This window comes from Camelus dromedarius, chromosome 7 (genome assembly GCF_036321535.1).
Source record: "Camelus dromedarius isolate mCamDro1 chromosome 7, mCamDro1.pat, whole genome shotgun sequence".
Classification (NCBI taxonomy): Eukaryota; Metazoa; Chordata; class Mammalia; order Artiodactyla; family Camelidae; genus Camelus; species Camelus dromedarius.
Window position 1 is genome coordinate 1,026,485 of NC_087442.1, and position 19,045 is coordinate 1,045,529.

Consider the following 19,045-nt stretch of genomic DNA (forward strand, 5'->3'; position numbering starts at 1 on the left):
AAAAAATTTTTTTAACTGTGTAAAAACGGTATCAGTTAAGTACAAAAATGTATTTTCTCTTTATAATTTTAATTTTTTTCTATCTTTCTCTATGGTAAGAGTACCATGTAATAAACACATAAAATATGTGTTCATCAACCATGTTATAAGTAAGGCTTCTGGTCAACAGTAGGCTCTAAGTTAAGTTTTGGAGGAGTCAAAAGTCGTAATTTTCAACTGTGGGGGATCAGCGCCCCTAACCTCATTGTTCAAGGGTCAGCTGTACACTGTTTTGAGACAAACTCATGGGCAGGAAAGATGTACAAGGCGAACACTAAGTGTGTGCACAGCAGCATGACTCTCAGGAAGCATGCACTGGAGGAAGAGCATCTCCAGGAACAGTAACTTCACGAGGATAAAGCAAAGAATTCAAAAACTAGCGTGGCCTCAAAACATCCCGACCAGCACAGCATTACAACATAAAAGGAAGCGTGCAGGACGCCAGCGGCTGGGGGGGACGGGGGTGGGGAGTCACTGCTTTATGAGTATAGAGTTTCAAAGTGGGAGGGTAGAAATGTTCTGGAGACGACGGTGGTGATAAACACACAACAGTGTGAATATAATGCCACTGAACTGTTCACTTAAAAATAAGATGCTGTTTATGTTATGCAAAAACAAGGTACACTAGATCTAGAAGCACTTTTTATATATATTTTCTTTTTATACATTATATATCTGAAATTGTATATTACGCTGTTTTTATTTAAAAAAATACTTTTTAAAAAACACCCACAATCATATCATTAAGCAGAGAAAAAGTTAACTTGTAAGATTTGAGCACATTTAACAAGCTTGATGTAATGGACATTGAAATAGGGCCCCACAGCAGACATGAGAAAATACCAAGGCCGTGTGGTCTGGCATGCTTAACACTCCCGCTTAGAAGGCTTACAAAAACCATGGAATTAAGAGAAAAATCAATTATGACAAACCACAAAGAAATAGCTGCGAAAACAACACTTTTTTCTTTTTTGAGAATGCCCTTGGGTCGAAGAAATCATAAAGGTATTAGGATATATTTAGATGTACAAGAACTACATATCAATTTCATCAACTGACCACGGTGAAATTCAGAACCTCAAATACATTAATAAAAGTTCTAGATGGTAGGTGGTTAAGAACTCAGAACAGGCTACAAGATGTGCCATCTTTACAACATAAAAGTATGTGAATGTAAAAATATATATCTTTGTCAAACAGAATCTCAGTTTTTTAAAATTACAAATTAGGGATAAAATATGGTTACTATTTTCTTGTAATTCCTCCCACTTAACATTAAAATCCTATCAGCTGTGATAGATATGCAACAGATAACCAAAACACTAACTGGAGAACGTACTCTCGGTACACGGTTGCTCAATGCACAGCTTTTCTCAATTGTGTTCTGGTACGTTCAACATAAAGTCCTGGAGAATCTGTTCTGCACGCAACCAGTTATGGGAGCGAGCACCCAGTTACAGAAGGTTTCTCTGTTGATAATTAGAAAATGTGAAGCACAGTGGTTGGCTGGTGAGAGCAGCAAGTTCAGTCTGGAAATCACTACCCACAGAAGAGCTGGCTGGCAAGAACACAGCAACCTCGGATCTTCTGGTATTAAACTCTGGACCACGAGCCACTCAAAATCAGCATCCCTTCACCGGGACTTCCAAGGGCTGTAACCACCTACCCATCATCAACCACTTTCACTCTGCAGCCCCAGGACTGCCGCGTGGGTCTGCAGGGACGCGACGTGCGGGGAATACTGGGGACACCAGCCCACCGCCACCCACGGAACCAGGGGAGGATCTCGCCTTTCCTAACAGCTGAACCGCTGCCTGAGCCACGCGTGACCAGAGGTCGTCCAGTGTGTCCGATGCCGCTGCTCAGACATCTCTGCTACCAGTTCGCAGCTCACGCGTTTTGTCTCGTGTCCGCAGTAAGGTGCCAGCGTCTGGGCGGATGACGACGACGGTGAGGAGGGAGATCCTCGGGGCAGGCAGTGCCAGCACGGGAAGGTGGGCTTAGACTCTAGCGGCCTGCCTGCCAAGCGGAGTGCCGAGACTACTTACTTAACCTCCTTGAACAGCCACTGGAAGGCTGATCTATCCCCCAGGAGGGTCTCTGGGACTGAGGGTGCACAAGAGCACCATCAATAAACAGCGCCCGGGATACGAGCAGCACTCAAGTGTTGGCTGTTTCTCTCTCCTCCTAAAATGGAGACTACCCCACGAAGAAAGTTCAAATGAGCCAATTGTCCAAGGAAGAGCCCCAAACCTCACCATCCAAGGCCCCTTCTGTAGAACTCTGGACACACACCACCTCCCTACTCCCTCGATCAGTCCTGTCCAGCTCCCACCCCTGCACCAGAAGCTTACTCGGCCTTAAGGTCAAGAGAGGAAAAGCCTCCCCCAGTAGCACCCGTGCACTCAGGGCTCATGTGTCTGACTCCCCAGACCCTAAACGCACGAGGGCTTTCCGGTCACATGGCCTGCGGTTTGCCTGCTCCCCTCGGTCAGCCGTGAGCATCAAGGAGGAGAGCGCCGGGCCTCGAAGCCCTTCTCTCCCCCGTGCCTCTGTGCTTCTGTCGCTCCCATTATCCAAATACCATTGATGCAGCAGTGATTCCCTAATTTTAGGTCCCACTTTGGTGCTCGAGACACAAGTGACAGATGGCTACCTGACGTGGCCATCTGGATGCCTGACAAACATCCCAAATAGAACATGACCCAGTGCAGCTGCCGCCCGCCCCACTCCCACACCTGGTCTCTCCCTAGTAAATTCTACCCCATGCCCAAGCTGCTAGGTGGGAAACTGTCCCGAGCAGTGATCGACACTGGTACATCCACATACACTCAACTAACCAACCCAGAGCTCTGCCTCATTTCTCTGCAGAACAGCTCAGTCCCTCACTCTTCTCTCGTCATCCACACCAGACACCCCACCCTGAGACACCGCCAGCCTCTCCTCTCACAGCCAAGGGAACACATCACAACAGACACAACATGCCGCCCAGCGCCAGACGAGAGTGGCTCTCAAGGACGCAGTCAGCTCCACTGGGGATCGCTGCCCTGGCTGCTTCGAGGTCCAAGGCAGGGAAGGCACAAGATGAGCCGAGGGCACGTGCCAAGCAAGCAGAGATGCTATCAGGAGGTTCAGGCCTAGGCCCGGAAACCGAGGGAAGACCATGCGGCTGTGCCAGGGTGGAGGAGCAGGAGTACCTGACAGCTACGTGCCACGTGGGCTCCTGGACTGGTGTCTGGAGCAGGAAAAGAATGCCGGGGGAAAACTGGTGAGATGTGAATGAAGTCTGTAGTTAACATGACCGTACCGATATTAATTACTTAGTTTTGAGAAACACAATTTAGTTACATGCATTATATTAATGACAGCTGGGTAAGAAGCAGGCAGGCAGACTCTACAGCTATTCTGTAAATACAAAATGGTTTCAAAATAGTTACTTTCACTTTTTTTTTTAATTCAAAAAGAGAAGTACAGCCATGTCAAAAGGGCATCGGAACACCCCCTGGATGAAGCCCCACAGACCAGCGGGCACTCTGGGCGGCCACACACCTTTTTCTTGCCCGTTTTACTGAAACAACCCGCCACAGAGCACGCTCGGTTAAGGGTACACACAGCACGCAGGACTCCCTGGTGAGCTTCCTATCGTATCACAGACACAGGACAAGACAGAGGGCCTCTCCTTGCTATGAGGACCCAGGAGCTACCTTCCACTTTCACGTGTGAACACACGGCGGCGGCAGTCGCACTTCCCAGGACACACACTGCTCCCAGCACTCGCTCATCTCGTAACTGGAGGGACTGCAGGGCATGGCGTGCACACGGACCAGCACCACCACCACCACCGAGCGTTTACGTCACCGCACTGCCTCTCCTGTGCAGACTGCCTCTGTACCCTGACAACTGTTGAGCCAACACTCTTTTCACAGAATTCCAGCAGACAAATGCAGGAGAAATGTGAGCACTGGAAAACTCTCATCCTGAAACCCCGACACTGCGGCTCTCAGAGCACTGACGTGACTGGCAGTGTCCACACCCTCGTTAAACAATAAGGGCCTTGACAGAAATCACTTAAGCCTCGCCGCAGAAAGCACCGCCACCGCCTAAGCACTAACCTGTCCCCACTGTCGCTGCTGAACCCACTCCCGGAAGCAGCCCGCTGTCTGGTGGCCCTGGGCTCCCCTCACGAAGCTCCGCAGCGGGCCCCACAGAACGGCCACGCCTGGTCTCCATTCAGGGCCCACAGCGCAGCTCAATGTCCCCTCCGTGCAGCTGTCTTCACACATTCAAGAGCTCTACTTCCTATTTTACTCTCCAGGCTGGCACATCCTTACGTCTCTTTCAATTACTCCCCAAACCACCGCCCTGGCCTCGGCCATGAGCAAGCCCCAAAACCGCAATCCCTGGGCACCCAGAGTCCAACACTGTATCGAGGAGACACTCCAGTTGTCGCCAACAGAAGACTGTTCCCCACTTCCCTCCTGACTCCCAGGAAAGCCGAGAAGCCTCTGGTCACTGTCCAGCCTGTCACTCCCTTGTTGCACCTGTGGCTCCTCAGACAGGTGGGGGGCACGGCCTGCCCCATAAAGTCCACCCTGGGTATCCTGGCCCACTGTCCTAACACATCAAAACCTTCTGGGTATCAATTATATCACCAACACATTCAGTCCCAGGAAAAAACAATGATGTGGTTTGAGTGCATTTCTCTATATAAATTTAACATTTGTAACAATCATATGCTACTTCTGGGGCCAAGTCACCAACTGTAGGAGACAGACGTGCACATACAATGAAGTGTGTATGGTGTGCTGCGGAGAGGTTGTGGAGACAGCGTAGCAAAGAAGGCTTAAAGGAACACTCCATTCACTGAAGAACTGAAGGACAGGAAGCAGCCCCCTGAGCAGAGAGGGAAAACCTCAGACAAAAGCACAGCTTATGCGCAGTAAACATGATACAAGCACACAGCTCACGTGAAACTCAAGAAGTCAGTATGTCAAGAGATTTCAGTATGACGTTTACTAGCAAGGGCTCAAGACAAAAAACAGAAGAATTTCAGAACATGCTCAAAATTTAGGACTTTTCAACTCTAAGGGCTCTTAAGCATCAGTGTAAGCGGGGGCGGATTTGAAAAGGTCGCGTATGGTGCAAAGTAAGCAGAGTTCCAAAGGAAGAGAGAGATGACGGGGTTGGGGGAGATCCGTTAACAAAACATTCTGGAGAGATGCATGTCCAAATCAGAGCCACGACAGGAGAGACGGAGGATAGAGTAGAAGAGCGAGGAGATGCTCTGACAGCTGTTGAGGGTCACTCTCTAAAGCAATGAAATGTCACTGGAAAGGTTCCATGCACAGCCACAACTGTTGTATGAAAAATGTCAAAAGACTTCCTTCTATTTCCATTGAAAACACAACAATTTTAAAAAGCTTTTCAATCTGCGTAATTACATCCTGCTCAGTTTAGTACTAATGACGGCTCTACCAGGTGAGAAGGAGCCGGGGGCTCCCGCACCGGGCCTTCTGATTCAGCACAAACCCTTGTCACAAGCACAGCTGTGGGGACCGGGGCAGCCAGAGGAATTCAGGCCACTGCCCAAGGTTCCAGTAAACTCAAAGCCCACAGTCTGCCTGCAGAGCTCCCACCCTCGGGGCCAAACTGCACTGCCAACTCAGCTCACCAGGACAAGCGAGCCCAGGGCCGAGGGCTTCACACGAGCACACTCTTCACATCAACGCCATCTCTTCAGTGTTAAGAAGGGCCAGCCAGGTTACCAACTCTGAAGACATTCAGATAAAAATGTGCTCCACACAGACAGTAACACGAGAATACTCCAAGGTCTAGAAATGGAGATCCCAGTAAGGTGCTGAAGACCTCAGACCTGAGATCTGAAAAGCTGGCTCGAGTACTGCTACCACAGCCGCCACCCGCAGCGGGAGCCACAGGTCAATTCACTTCCCGCTGCTTCGGAGTAATCCCGCACAAAAGAAACAATTTAAAATTTGACAAAATCCAAGAAAGGTTAATTGCGTTCACGTTACTTCTGACTAACCCCAGAGTTTTACACAAAAAGCCACTTACACATTTGTATCAGCAATTTCCCTACAGAAGTCAGTATTTCTAAATATTAACAGCATTATTTTAAAAAACTGATAAACCTATACACTAAAAAATACAAAAAACAAAAAAACAAAATCTATACATTAAATGCCCAATATTTAATATACATTAGATGAGATGATAAAAGGACCCTCAAAACCTAGGAGCACTACCCAGCTCCAAAACAATTTTAAGTAAACCAACAGGTAACAGGCTAGCATACAAATACTATTTCACACAGAGACTATTTCCCATTGACACAAACCTTCGTTTAGCTTCAGTCCTTCTAACACCATCTTTCTAAAGCACCGAATATATGCCTTTATTTTCAGAAGGATGCCGTCCATGGCACTGAGACACTTCCCACGGCCTTCCCACGATGGTCGGCACTGGGGTCCACACCAGGAGCCGGTCTCCTGACCTGCCTTTCCTCTCATCTCCCTCGTTCGGGGATCACAGGAGGACAGGGAATGCCGGGAAAATACAGGCCCTCAGAAGGACTGAGCACCCCACCCCCCCCGCCGCCTTCCCTGGGTCAAGGGCAACATGCTCCCACCCAGAAGCCAGCGCACGCCCCTCAGCGCTGGGGGCAGCGCAGGGCCCTGCGGGAAGAGCAGGCAGAGCAACGTGCCCACCAGGACCTCAGCAGGTGGGAACGCAGTCAGCAAGCAACGCCTCACACCGCACTGCCCACAAACGAACCTGCCAGCCAGACCAGCCACTTAAACTTCAAGTCGTTAAAACCAAATACCATTTGAGAACTCATTCCCTCTGGCACAGGAGCCGCACTTCCAGGGATCAGCAGCCAGAGTGGCTACTGGCGTCCGTCCTGGAAAGCACAGGTAGAGGGCACAGTCCTCAGTCGGAGCCAGTGGGAAGCATCCTAACAGAAGTCACCTCGGACCCCGGGTGAGGAGCGGGGAGGTGCTCTCAGACTGCACTCATCATCTTTCCTGTAACTTCCCACGGACACCACCTACTGTGTGTTAAGGAAGCTATAGGAAAGCAGTGCTTTTATTCTGAATTAAGGAAAAAAAGCTTCTTAGGACAACTAATTTGTTAATCTATGCAGTTTCCAACAAAATAGGCCTAATCAAGTGAAAAAGATTTAACTCGCCCTCTTCAGTAAAGCCACTGTCTACCCTAGTAACTATTAACCCAAAATAACTGCCTCCTCCAATAAATCTAACCCCCTTCATGTCAGGACTCTGAGAAAGCATGTCACATCCAAGTCCAGCAGTATCCACTCATCTGAGTACCACCTCGGTGGAAAGGCGTGCATGCATGCGTATTTATAAATTATGTCCAGATGCCTCAGAGATGCCGTGTGCGCAGTTCCAGGCCATCACTGTGAAGCCAGTGAAGTGGGTCACACACTTTTTGGGGCTTCCCAGTGCATACAGATACTTTACACTGCAATCTGTTAGGGATGCAATAGCACTATGTCTAAAAAACCAGTATGCATACCTTAATTTAAAAACACTTTATTGTTTGAGAAAACAAAAAGCTAACCTAACCATCATCTGAGCTTTAGCATCTTTCTGCTGGTGGAGGGTCTTGCCTCGATGCTGATGGCTGACAACTGCTCGGGGTGGTGGTTGCACAGCTGTGGCAATTTCTTAAAATAAGGCGATGAAGTTTGCTTCATTGGCTGACTCTTCCTTTCACAGAAGATTCCCTGTAGCAGGCAGTGCTGTGTGATGTTTTACCCACAGGGGAACTTCTTTCAAAACTGGACTCAATCCTCTCAGACCCTGCCCTATCAGCTAAGGTTCTGTCACACTCTAAACGCTTCGTTGTCATCGGGACACCGTCACAGCGCCTTCACCAGGAGAGGATTCCGTCTCAGGAAACCACCTGCTCTGCTCATCCTTTTCCGTGCACGTTTATGGTAAGGCTGCAGCAGTTCAGCCCCAGCTTCAGGCCCCCCGTCTAATCCCAGTTCTCCTGCTGTTTCCACCACGTCCTTCCTGCACTGAGGTCTTGAACCCCCCAAAATCATCCATGAGGGTTAGAGTCAACTTTTTCTGAATTCCTATTAATGTTGATGTTTTGATCTCTTGCCATGAACAGTAACTGTTCTTTGATGAATTTATGATGGTGAATCCCTTCCAGAGGGTTTGCAGCTTACTTTTCCCAGATCCATCAGAGGAATCAGTCTACAGCAGCTACAGCCTTATGAATGTATTTGTTTAACACATGCAAATTCAAAGTACTCCCTGATCCGTGGGCTGCAGAGTGGACGCTGTTACAGGCATGAAAACGACATGACTCTCACCATCCGTCTCCACAAGAGCTCTTGGGTCACCAGGTGCGTTGTCTAAGAGAGTAATATTCTGAACACAATCTTTATCTCTGAGTAGATCTCAAAAGCAGGCTTAAAATATTCAGTAACCACGCTGTAACCGGGTGTGCTGCCACTCAGGCTTTGTTCTGTTTACAGAGCGCCAGCAGAGTAGACTTAGCATCATTCTTAAGGGCCCTGGGGTTTGAAATGGTAAATGAGCACTGGCTTCAACTGAAGTCACCAGCTGCATTCCAGAGGCAGCCTGTTCTTTGCAGCCAGGCGCCGACTTCTCTCTGCTGTCCTAGCCGACACCGCCCTCAGTGTAACGCCGCCTCACCACAAACCCGCAGCTCAGTGCGGGCCTGCATCAGCCCAGCTGGACCTTCTGGAGGAGGTTGCCAGCCTGCATCTCCTGCTTCACCTGCACTTTTATTTTATGAAGACGGATTCTCTCCTCAAACCTCATGGACCAACCTCTGCTGGCTCCAAACTGTTGTGGGCTGTCTCACCTCTCCCAGCTTTCACAGAACTGAGCAGGGTCACTAGCACCGTGCACTGGGTGAGGGCTTGGTTAAGGGAATGCTGTGGCTAGTCTGATCTTCTCTCCAGACACTGAAACTTTCTCCCTAACAGCAGTAAGCCTATTTCACTTTCTTACCACTGGCGGGCTCACTGGAGGCGCACTTTTAATTCCCTTGAGAACTTCTCTGCATTCACAACTTGGCTGTCTGGCACTAGAGGCCTAGCTCCCCGCCTATGGCAGCTCCTGACAGGCCTCCCTTTCTGGCTTCTGATTTAAAGTGAGAGATATGCAACTCTTCCTTTCACTTGAGCAGAGCCCACTAAGGAGTAATTAACCGGTCTAATTCAATATTGCTGTGTCTCAGGGAATATCGGGAGGTCGGACGTGGCGGGGAGAGATGGCCCCTCAGTGGTGCAGTCAAAACACACAACATTTATTAATCAAGCTCGCTTTCTTAGATGGGCGTGGTTTGTGAGCCGCAAAACAATTACAACAATAACATCGAAGATCAGTGATCACCGTAACAAACAAAGTAATTCAAAATACCTCAAAAATTACCAAAGTGTGACAGTGTCACAATGTGAACAAATGCTGTTGGGAAAACGGGGCCAACAGACTAGACAGAGGCAGGGTTGACACAAACCTTCAGTTTGTTTAAAAAAAAAAGGCAGAATCTGAGAAGTGCAATTAAGCAAAGCACTACAAAATGAGGTCTGCCTGCACCTGCCCTACTACCATGTACATTAAAGCCAAAAGTAAAATTACAAATGAGGAAATTTAGAATATTGTATGTACTTACCAATTACGATGGTTTCACACCATAATCAGCTCATCTCGAGGGACACAGTCAGGAGGAGAGACCAGCCAGAAGGCCCTGGCAGTGCCCTTCCCCCCTGGCAGGTGGGGGTTCCGTGCAGAATCTCCCCCGATGCCCAACCCCTGCAGTCTTTTACCCCTAGACTGGTTTACAAATACAGGTATCCCTTGCTTTTCCAGAGTCCAAAGTTCCCTTAACATGTCACTTGTAAGAAAGACCCACATTAGTACCTGTTTTCACTAACCAAAAGAAATACAAAGAGGATTTTCAATTTTACAGGAAAAAAAAAAAAAAGAAGAAAGTGAAAATCTCATCCAATGTGTTCTGCAGCGAGCGCTACAAAGGAAGCGGCGCCCAGAGCAGCGGGAGGGGCCCCGCCAAGCCCCTTCCTTCCCGGGACGACCCGTGGCGTCTCAGCGCCCAGTCCCACAGCTGGGACTGTGTCTTGAGTTTCACCTCTAGGAGTGCTACCAATTCCCCAGAGTAAATACTGGAGGAAAAAATGCCCTGGTGCTTCAGTCAAGGGGAGGGGGAAAGGAACATAACTGAGGAATCTGATAGGACAATAAAAACCTCAAAAACTGAAAAACAAAGAGACTAAAACAAAAACAGAACACCCAAGAACTGTGGGACACACATAAGGAGGTCACCAGAAGGGAACAGGAGCAATGTTTTCAAGCACGAGTCAGTCCTGAAGCAATGACAGAATTTCCCCCAAATTCACATCAGACACCAAACCACACATCCAGGAAGACCAGAGACCACCACACAGGATAAATTAAAAAAAAAAAAAAAAAAAACTAAGCCTACGCTTATTATATGCAAACTTCAGAAAAATCCAAGACCAAAACACCTTGGAAGAAGCCAGACAAGAAAAACCCCTCCCCTACGCTAGTAGAGTGGGGTGGGAAAAAAAAGAAAAAAAACGGAATGAAAGATCTTAAGTGTTGAGAAGGGGGTGGCAGGGCACCAACCTAGAATCCTGTAGCTGCAAAGTTATCCTTCAGAAGTGAAGAATAAAGATATTCTCTGGCAAAGAAAAAGAAGAATTTGTTGGCATCACATCTGTCCTGTTAGAAATATTAAAAGTTCTTCAGAGAGAAGGAAGACAATATAGATCAGAAACACAGATCTACATAAAGAGCATTAGACAAGAAATAAGTAGATGTCAGATAGAAACTTACTTTTCTTAGGTTTAGTTGATCTAAGAGATAAGAGTGTATTCGAACAAGAGCAGCGATGTGCTCGGCTGTGCAGGCTTCTGTGCACACCTGAGCCCACGTGCAGGTAGGTGCAGTCAATGAGGCCGACACAAGGGCGGGGAAGGGAGACTTAGGAAAGTGTGGTGGTCCAGTGCCCGACTACCTCCAGAGCCGCGCAGCACTCATGACTGTGTACTGCAAACTCTAGGGTAACCATTTTAAGTTTTAAAAACATACATTAAGAAAGAAGAGAAAATGAAAGTATGTAAAATGTTCCATTTAAACCACAAAAGGCAGAAACGGTGTGGAAGACCAAAGCATCAACAATAATAACAATAATCACTTTAAACATCAATGGTCTAAATACACCACCCCCACACCCCCCTACCAGAACTGCTCCCAGAAGCCGCACCTCTTGGCCCTTCACACAGGCAGGACCTGCTCACCCTTCTTCAGTGAAACTGTGAGCGGAACTGGGGCCATTTAAATTACTAGCTTTTTCTTAACTTTTGGTAGAGCATGCAAAGTGGAAATTGGCAAATAATGAATCCATGTGAAATCAGAAAATACAAGGATGATCATGGGACATGATGAACGTCCAGCTGCACTACTGTGGTAATCACACTGCAACATGCAAATGTGTAAAACTAACACGCTGTACACCTCTTCCATGTCAATCACACATCAGTAAAAAATTTTTTTAAATCCAGGATAAATTATCAAAATCAAAAATCTATGTAGCAGGACAAAAAAATTGACAGTGGAGATACCAACAGCAGAACAGTCAGCTGGCAAGTCGACACGAGGCCTTCCCCTGAGTGGCTGAGAACTGGCAGGGCCGTTTTGGAAAAAATATTTACCATCCACAATTTCCCATTTTAAAATGAAAAACACCCTGCAGGGCGGAGGGCACGGTGAACATGTGTGGTATTTGAATGCTTCCGTGTCAAGCACTGGTCTAAGCAGTAGGTAGACACTACTGCAGCCTAACTTCCCCGCTGGGTAACCCAAGGCCAAGTACAGGTCTGGGTCAAACACCACAGCGGGGAGCTAGGAGTCAAGATCACCCCCGGGTGCTCCAGTGAGAGCTGCCGTCTTCATCAATGCTGTGTGACAGGAACCATCTCTCTAGGCAAGATGTAGAAATTTCTGCATCAAAAAATTTATGCAGCTAAAAAAAAAAAAAGACTGCGTAACTGTCTTCCACAGAGACTACCAACTGCCATCCTAGCCAGTGTTCTCGGCCTCACGTTGGGCCTGAGCCTCAGCCCTCAGAAACAATCACTAACCTGTTTCATTTTTCCAACCAGTTAGGTGAAGCCTATCTGACTGCTCTGCACTCATGGAGCTGAGCGTCTCTCCCAGCTCAGAGCTCTCTGTAAGTGCTCCCTGAGTCTACATCCTTTGCCCATTTCTCCACTTAATTGTGGGCCTCTTAACTTTTCTAACCACATCTGACAAAGGCTTACTGGGATCACTGGAAGTTAAGCCTCAACCATGTCTCCTAATAACTCCTTCAACATGGGGATGTCCAAGGGTGTCATCCACTGCTAAGCTGGAAGAAAGCCGCACGTCAACAGTGCTTCTTGGGGGTGGTCTAGCTCAAATGGGGACGATCTAGCTCAGCGGTAGAGCACGAGCTTAGCATGCATGAGGTCCTGGGTTCAATCCCCAGTACCTCCATTTAAAAAAAAAAAGTAAATAAACCTAATTCCCCCCCCCAAGTGTAAAAAAATAGGGCTTCTACCAACACGGGACACTGAATGGTGTTGAGAAATGAAGCAAAGTAAGGGCTGCAGAGAAAGAAGCACGTACAGACACCAGAGAGACGGGCACGCAGTGTGCATGGAGAAGGGGAAAAAGGCACGCGCCTAGATGAGGATTCCTGGCTCCATTCCAAAAGACGCCATCTCACCCAGCAGCATGGCAGCCTGTGAACCTGCATTTCACACAACACCTCAGGTGACCGACACAAACATCCACCCAGAAGGTGAGCATGACACTGCCAGTCCACCTACCAAGACGAGCCATGAGAACCCACGCACAGCAGCAAAATGCGAAAAAGGTACTGCACACACAGCACACGCCCGTGTTACACACTCTGACCCAGGCCTCCCGCCAGGCAGACGCCCGCATCGCTGCATGCACCCAGGCGACCACCAACTAGCTCCTCTCTGGAAAGATGAACTCCCGCTTCTCTAAACTCCCATTTCTGCAGTCCCTCCAGCACAGAAACAAGTCCTGTGATCTGGAGCTTTGTTCACCTGAGGGCTAGTGCTGCTGGAGTCCTCACAATACAGATCCCCTCTGCCTCCAAGAGGCCGTCCCTGCTCCCTATTCTCTAGACCAGCAACCAACTCCCACTTCCACCCCTACGAGTCCAATCCTGCCCATCCAAGACTATCACTTCCTCCAGATCTTACAATTACAACAAGAAAGAGCAGAGGGTATACACACACAGGACCCAAGATGCTCCTTCTGGGTGGGAATTCAAACACCCATTTCACTACTGGGGTGCACACTTCAAGCAACACCCAAAACCAAGTTCTGGCTGCCAAAGCTAAATCAGCTAGCATGGGTTACAATTACCGTACAGGTGAATTAAACCATTATTGAGTGCACTTACAAGTTCTACTTTATTACCAGACAGTTCTTGAAAGTAAAGTCTGGGTAAAAACCTGAGATTTTCCTTCTATTAAAAGGAGGAAAAAGTGCATCATGAACATCTACACCTGTGCGTCACTGGAAAAGTACTAGAAACACACTTGACAGGTTCCTAAACCCCTTTGCTACCTTCAAAAATTCACTTCATTCACTTTACTTTCCTTGACCTATCTCACCACTCCAAGTTCTTCTGAATTCATGGGTAAGTAAATACAATACAGCCCCCTTGAATCACCTGCATGCAGCCCAGGATGCAGCAGACAAAAGATCTAGCTACAAAGATAACACTCTCCAAAACAAAAATGTAAGTTAAACTTAAAACATTCACGGACACCATTAAAACAGTACAAATTTAACTTAACCCACTTCCCCTACAAAAAAAGAAAGCAGAAGACAGAAGCGAGCCCTGTGGGACAGGCAAAGATGAGGAAGCAGCCTACAGGTCCATCCCAAGGAAGAGGCAGGGCCAGAGTCATCTCCCAAGACCTCATCTGTCTACATATAAGGCGCATATCCCTCCTCCTTCCATGCATTCTCACCCAGAAAACTGCACCTCCTGTCACCTCGGACTCTGGAAAATACATCCAAGTTTTGGCTATTTGAGGTGCTCTGTGGTGAATTAGTTCTAAAACGCCAAGTTTTTTTCGAATAGCTTAGCCGACCCCCTTGAGTTATACAATTTTGGTTTTAATGATTTCTGAAGGAGAATTTCCAAGTCATTACATATGGCCCATCTTCTTAACAACACTTAAAAAAAGTGTAGTGCCCCACATGACTGTTACAAATGCATCACCCTCCTCGCCTCCACAAGATCGTCCCTGAGTCAACTTACTCAAGCTCGCTGCGTGGCCCAGACACCTGCATTCCGAGGCCTTCTGCTAGCTCTGTCCCAAATCTTGGCCATCCACACATAAAAGGTGTGTAACTGGGCTTAAGTGATCGTTTTTCCACCCACGAGACCTTTCTGAAATCTCTCTCCATTTAACCCTAAGAAACCCTGCTCTGCTTGCTATAAAAGTTGCTCCTTTGTTCCTTTCCAATCCAAGAGACTCGATGTTGAAACTGGAGCTGAAGGGAGGAAAATTACCTTCCTCCTTCCAGAAAGCCTTTCATTACTATTCACCCATAGACTGGTACTCATTATACGTTGTTTTACACAATGCAGTTTGTCCACTGAACACATTCCTTACCTTTAGCTTAAAAAACCAGCAAATAAACTCATTACATCTACTAACTTGGAAAAGGAGAAATTTTAAAGAGAATAGTCTCTCTAAAGGTTAAATTCATGTCATGACATGAAACTGATTTTGTGCAATATTACCTACCTAATGGAATGAAAGCAGGCAAATTTAAAAAGAAATGGTAGATCTTGTGGTAGCTCACAGCAAAAAAAAAATGTGACAATGAATATATGTATGTTCATGTATAACTGAAAAATTGTGCTCTACACTGGAATTTGACACATTGTAAAATGACTATAACTCAATAAAAAAATAAAATAAATATAAATAAATAAATAGTAAATCTGGACAAGTATCCTACATATCATTTCATTATCTGAAAGATTCTCAGCACACACATAGGTAAGAGGAAGACAGAAATCAATCAATATTCCTTATTACAGATCACCTGCTTACATATTTTGTTCTTACCTGATATGCCCTGAAGTATTCCTGAAACAAAGAAGTTACTTCCTCTATAATTCAAGATCCAAGACCATTTTTTCAACTAGCAATCATCACCTATTAGACACTTACAGGCATGACTAACCTCATTCCATTAAAATAAACTATAATCCATGGCATGTACTCAGCCTTGGTTATAACACCTGGCGGGTACTCAGCCCAGGTACTTGTAAACTGAATTTGTAGATGCACTTTTCCGCCAACTTTCCTGACCTCTGGATTCCATTAGTAACTACGGAAGGGTAATGGAGGAACAGACAAACCAGGAAAAGGGATCCAATTCAACCAGTATTTTCTGAGCACTCAGGTGCAAGACAATGCTCTGGCCGTGAAGGAACACAGACGTTCAAATTCCAAGCCTGCCTGAAGGAGTGCACAGGAGGCCCGGGTGTGCCACCCCACACATCCAGCAAACTCTCAGCACCTTGCTGACAAAGGCAGGACGAGAATTTTAAAGGGCACAAAATCACCTGCTGCCTGAGGAAGTCGCCCTTCCAAAGACAACTGACCCTTGTAACAGTTTAAGAATCCTAAACTACTTGGAGTATTCTGACATACAAATAGTTCAAATGCCTCACAGCCATCTGCAATGGTTGCTGCTTTTTATTTAGAATGATCAAAAAATCCTTACAAATTTTAGAAAGGGTAACAATTTTAAGAGAAACCTGAGCTATGCCTGAATAAGGTACAGCTTTTGAAACAAGGTGAAAGACGCAGCTTAGATCCTCTCTGCTGTGACACGCCCTGCAACCCTCACACATGTGTCTGCTTTCACTGTTTTTTCAGAAAGCATTTCCCCCACCTTAGAAACAGACTGTTTTTTAAATTTACTTTTCTTTTTTCGGTTCAGAAGCAAAGTTTTATTCTTTGTTCAAGCAGAGAGGCGCTCACTCCCGCTCCAGAGCGGCCTCCAAAATTTACTTCTTTCTTAAATAGAATCAAAACAAAAGCAAAACAAGTTTATACTGTATAGCACAGGGACCTATATTCAGTATCTTGTAGTATCTTATGGTGAAAGAATATGAAAACGAATACACGTATGTTCCTACATGACTATGCCGTACACCAGAAATCTACACATTATAAACTGACTATACGTCAATAAAAAATACTAAAACAAAACAAAAAAAACCTAAAAAGTCAACTGGGTTTTTGTATGTCCCACTAAAAATACAAACTTCGAAAGAAAAAAACCTTATTATCATATATAATAAAAACATCAAGATTTTTCTAGCTGACACATCCAGTAACCATTTTCTTCAGAGGCTTTAAAACTGCCTTTCTATTCCTACATTATCATTTTTAGCAGTGTTCTTATTTTCACCAATCTCATTTTTCTTCTCTCACTTCACTTTTTTGAAGTGTGAAATTCTCTTAAATTCCATTCACCAGCGGTAACTACAGCCCTTCTTAATCCTGCCACTGACCCTGTCCTGATTCACTGATAAGTCGCAGTTACCCGGCTTCCACCGCTGGGTGGTGTCCTGGACAAATTTTAAGCAAAGCAGAGTTTAAGCACAGAACACCATCCTAAATTCAAGATCATTCCCACAAAAAAAAAAGTTTTCTAAAAATCCTGAGAGAAGTAACGCCAAAATCACTAAGGTGACATGGTGAGGATTACACTGCGATCCAGAAAACCCCAGATGAAAATAACTCTGCCCTCTTAGAAACTAAAAAATGCACATAGACGCTCCCACCCCAATCCTGGTTTCCGAGTTTGCTAGGCTGAAAACGGCATTGGTGAGCAGTACAACTTCCTTGTTTGCAACTGTCCAAAACAGAGTTGACACGAGGGTAAACGTTTCCACCCTTGGTCCTAACACCTGAAAACTAACGGGCTTGCTTTGCGAGGAAAACTACTGTATGCCACTTGGTTACAGGTTTCACACTACAATTGCCCATCCCTAACTGAGTACTCAGAGTATTACTCAAACAATACTCTCTACCCAGGCCTCCAGGTGAGTCTCAGTTCTGCAGCCAGAATCTCCCAGATTTACCGCTTCCAAGTCAAGAAAACGAATTTTAAAATACTGCTATTTCGAAGAGGGTACTCACCACATGCCAAATTCCTTAAAAGCTCTTCAATTCCCAACTCGCCTGTCTTGTACAGCACACCGAGCCTGTTAGACACATTTCGGGAAAGCGGCTCCTCATCCCCTTTTGTTCTCCCGCTTCCTGTCAAGTCATTCGCACCTACAAACCACTAGACCGAGCCAATTTATGCCCCAAATTCATACTCTCCATAACCCAAAAAATCCACAGCTCACTAGATAGTATGCACAAAGGGCACTCATTTTTATTAGGGACCACACAAACACTAAAGTCCTAAACCCATGGGAGCTGGGGTCTCTTCCTGGGAGCAAGTAAAGCCTGGGTTAAACCTCCCAGACAGAATCAGAGGACGGGGCAGTCTGGGCAGAGGGAGTACACGACTCCTTCCAGATACTGGGAAAACATTCTGATGCACATAGTTACTTACAACGTGTGGGTAAAACCTGAAGAACAATCAGCAAATAAACAAGTTCAAATGGTTAAGAGTTTGTTTCTCTTTCCTTTTTTGGTCATTCACCCTAACTTCCAATAAATCAACTAATTCCCTTAAAACATTTCAGCCATAAAATACTACTACGAATCCACAACTAAAATAAAAAACGTTGAGAATACAAAGAGCGCCGTCAGCCTACTCTTCCCCGGGGAGGCGGTGGGATTTTTCCACAAGGGCCTTTCCGTGATTCACGGGAGTTAGTAACGAAGCTTTCATGTCTGACTAGCAAGCCACACATCTCTGAAAACTTTCTGCGACAGTACGAGGTTCACAATTTCCACTTCTTGCGTTAATTCTTTCCTAACTTGGGCAAAAGTTGATATAAACTTGAGTTATATAAACTGCCGCACACCTTGAAGCTAAGCCAAACAAACTGGCTCTTCCAGTAGACTGAAAGCCAGGCATCTCATTTCGAAAATTAAGAAACTTTGGGAAAGCCAGCGGGGAGTCCCAGATACGCGGCCCGGCCTCCCCTCGCCCGCTTCCCGGTCTCCGTACTTGGCAGCGCGACCTCCCGCGAGCTTCTCTCTTCCTACAAACCTACCTCCACCTGGTTTTAGGGTCATGTACGTGGGACCTTAAAGAGTTAAAAACAAGCCTCCCCCGCTGCAGGCCCCCGGCCCCCGGCTCCGGCCGCAGCCGAGCGAGACGCGGAGCGACCTCGGCCCCGCACCCGCCGCCCGCACGGGCCCACCCCCAACCGCCTGCTCGGGGCCCCAAGGACGCGGGGGAAGGGGGCCTGAGAAGGGACCGGTAAGGCGGGCGGGAAGCCGGCCCCAAACACGGCCCCCGACCCGGGGACCCCTTCCCCCGCACCCCGGCCGGCGGCCCCACACCCGGCCCCGGCCCCCGGGCCCCTGCCCCCCGCGTCCCCGACCCCCGGCCCGCCGCGGCCCGGCCCCCACACGCCGTGGCCAGGGCCGGGTCGCGTCGGCGGCCGGGCCCGCCCCCCGGCTGCCGGCGGCCCTCACCAAGGACTCGGGAGCCGGCGGCGGAGGGCGCGGCGGGGTGGCGGCCGGGTGTCCTCGGCTTCGGCTCGGGGGCGCTGGTGGAGGCGGCGGCGACGGTCCTCGCGCTTTCCTTTCTCTCCTTTCTCCAACAACAAACAGGAAGTGCGTCACGCGGCGGCGGCGCGGCGGCGGCACTTCCGCCCGGCCCCGACGCCGCGCATGCGCTCCGCCCGCCTGCCC

General features: G+C 47.4%; 1 protein-coding gene across 4 annotated transcripts in view; it reads right to left on the reverse strand.

The window, feature by feature from the left end:
* DNAJB6 (DnaJ heat shock protein family (Hsp40) member B6) overlaps positions 1 to 18,983 on the reverse strand; it is a 60,883-nt gene extending 41,900 nt beyond the window's left edge. For 2 of the 4 annotated variants that reach the window (XM_064487143.1, XM_031455822.2), the window contains exon 1: positions 18,827 to 18,983. The gene's annotated coding sequence lies outside the window, so the exon portion shown is untranslated. The remainder of the gene's footprint in view (positions 1 to 18,826) is intronic. The other 2 variants (XM_064487145.1, XM_064487142.1) reach the window with 2 other exon arrangements.
* Positions 18,984 to 19,045: the final 62 nt, after the last annotated feature.